The sequence below is a fragment of the Cupressus sempervirens genome, chromosome 7, assembly GCF_028749045.1.
Source record: "Cupressus sempervirens isolate cs-2001-9-10 chromosome 7, ASM2874904v1, whole genome shotgun sequence".
Lineage (NCBI taxonomy): Eukaryota > Viridiplantae > Streptophyta > Pinopsida > Cupressales > Cupressaceae > Cupressus > Cupressus sempervirens.
This window is the reverse complement of record NC_143124.1, coordinates 138,099,176-138,102,278: the sequence shown is the minus strand read 5'-3', so window position 1 is coordinate 138,102,278 and position 3,103 is coordinate 138,099,176.

The window sequence follows — 3,103 nt, the reverse complement described above, 5'->3', positions numbered from 1 at the left end:
CGATGACAACTATAGTATCTTAGTTAATATTGTATTCCTTCATTCATTGTGTAGTTCAGTTGGTGTAACTTGGCTAGCTCACTGCAACTTATTTATACATATGTAAAACAATCAAATCAATATTATGTTATTAGAGTCTAACTTATTCAAGTTCCCATTGAATACCATACTCTTATCAAACTTACATCATCATACTTTCTTCAAAACTTCTTTATCAATCAAATGATATCACACTCTACTGAATTAGCATAATGTCTAACCAACAAAGGCTTGACATCAATGACAACATAACAATTGACATGACTCTTACATATAAATTAATCAACATTTTTTGTTGGGGCTAACAGAGGGAAACTATCCACACTAATGTTTCAATGATTAGATCACATCAATAGTTTAACTAAGCATTAAATGGCATAATGATGTACTAAGATCTTTAATTGAGTTAGAGAACCAAATGTCCTACAAGATGTAATAATGGTCAAGTGTGACCAAATGATTAAAATGAATGTGTTTGGGTCTATGAGTCCTTAATAGGGTGTCTTTAGTCACATTGGTCAATAATAAGGTCTTTTTTTGCCTGGGAAGTCATTGAAATTGGTAAATAGGCTTTAGGAGGGAAAACTCCAAATTTAAATTAAAAAAGTAGTGACTCATTGGGAAAATTAAACATTTCTATTGTTTGTTAAGCCAAAGGTTGGTTGTGTCAGTTCAATCAATTTCTGGGAGGGTCTATAAAGCATGTAAAACATATTAGAATATGTAGTGAAAGAGGCTTGGATGTAGAAATCTATATCTAGTTGTACAAGCTGTTACAAAAAAATTGAATAAATAAGGAGTTTTGATCGATTTTAATGTATTGTTGATTGACTTTTCATTGAAACTTGTTTGGCACATTAGAAAATATTATAATACTAGTAAGTGATTCTTTGCAAAACCATTTGATCACATTTATAGGATTTTTTATCCTTGATTTTATGACTGTCCAAAAGACAACACTAATACATTTAGTGCCGTTGCAATTTGGTACCAAATGTATTAGTGCAACATTGAAATTCTTAGCTAGTTTTGTGAGTTTCAAATGAAATGAGGCCATCCCACTCTATATATCTACTTTTTGCTTTGGGATATCCTCCTTGGTATAGCTATGAAGGTTTTTATGGATGATCATCCAAGATATGTACATATTGGAGTGTAGAGGATTCGTGAAATGAAGGCATGAGTATTGGTCTAGAGGATTTGTCCACATGTGGGAAAGGTTGTTTGTGTGATTATGTTTTCTTATATTGAGGATATGGTTAAATGACCCTTTATTGATTTTGTAAGGGATTGGGAAGGTGGGTTTGAGAGAGTCCTTGTTTTGAGGGTCTAAGTAGGAGGGTTTATGGGTTGACTCATTAGAAGTGTTGAAAAGAATATTTTTTAAATGAAGAAGATTGATGAAACCTATAATAATTGCTATAGGTGGTGTACCTCGACATATGTGTACCAAAGATGGTTATGAGGAAGTTGATGAAGAATTTGAGGTTTGGATCAAGTGGTGAAGGTAGAGCTAATTGAGTTGAGAGACCTATGGGAAATAGGGCTTGCCAGTTTGATAGATTTGGATCCCAGTTGAAGCTAAAGCATAAGATGGAGGTTTCTAAATTTTTAGACACTTTGAATCCTAAAGATCTAATTGATTGGATTGGTGAATTGGAAAACTACTTTGAGTTAGAGGATATTGAAGATTCGCTCAGAGTGAGGTTGACACCAAATAAGTTGAAAGGACATGCTACTTTTTGGTGGAAGGAATTGTAGCGAGATAGAGAAGAGGAAGATGAAATGAAGATCACTCGTTGGAAATTGATGATGACTAAATTGAAGGCTAAGTTCATTCCTACTAATTATGAACTTGAATTGTTTAGAAATTTGTAGAATCTAAAGGAAAAAGATATGACTCTAAAAGATTATACAAAGGATTTCTACAAGTTGACTATTCAGTTTGGACATAAAGATCTATCTAAGGAGAAGGTGGCTAGATATATTAATGGTTTGAGATTCAATATTCAAGATGAGGTTGGTATGCTAAATATTGATTTGGTTGAGGATGCTTATGTTAGAGTGGGGTTGTCACGAATCCTAAGGGGAGCACTGAACAAACTTCCAACAACATCCCCCTTAGCATTACCCAAGGATCTGAGGATTCAAACCTGTAACCAAGTTCTGATACCACTTGTTAGACTGGGGTTGTCATTGCACTAAAAGATTGATTTGTCAATGTCTAATACAACCACTCAACTTATAGTACACAAGAGGTGGTTAAGCCCTTGTCAAGAATCCCAAGGGCATCACTAAATAAATTTCCAATAGCTTATTAGTAGGCTTTGAGGGCAGAAGAGAAGCTAAAGAGGAGACATCAAGGTAATACTCAAGGGAAGGAGAAGCAAGATCGCTTGGTGAAGAACAAACAAATTGTTGAAGATGAGTTGAAACCTATTGAATAGAGGAAGATGATAGATAGATGTGCATTTAAGGGTACTTACTACAAATTCCATGAAGAAGGACATAAAGCTTATGAATGTCCTAAAGCTGGAGACAGAAATAACTATTGTGGTGCAAGAGGCTGAAAACTTAGTAAATGAACATGAGCAGGATGGAGATAACTTGTTGATTCGTAGACTGTTTCTTAGAAAGAGGACATTGGAACCTTGTCAGAGAAGGAATTTGTTCAGGACTCATTGTAAGTCTGGATGTAAAATATGCCATGTGATTGTGGATGGTGGTAGTATTGATAACCTAGTTGTTGAGGAGATGGTTCAAAAACTTGGTTTGAAAAGGGTAAGACATCCTTATCCTTATAGGATTGGTTAATTACAAGATGAACATGCTTTGGAAGTAAGGAGCAATGTCTTGTTGATTTCCATATTGGGTAGTATAAGGATCAAATGTTGTGTGATATTGTAGACATGAGTATTTGTCATGTATTACTTGGTAGACCTCGGTAGTATGATTGCAGGATTGTGCATGATTGTGTCAAGAATGTGTTTACTATTGAGAAGGGTGGCATGAAGCATTCCCTAATTCCTTTGTAGAATGAAGAGCTCAATAGGAACCTAAGTAT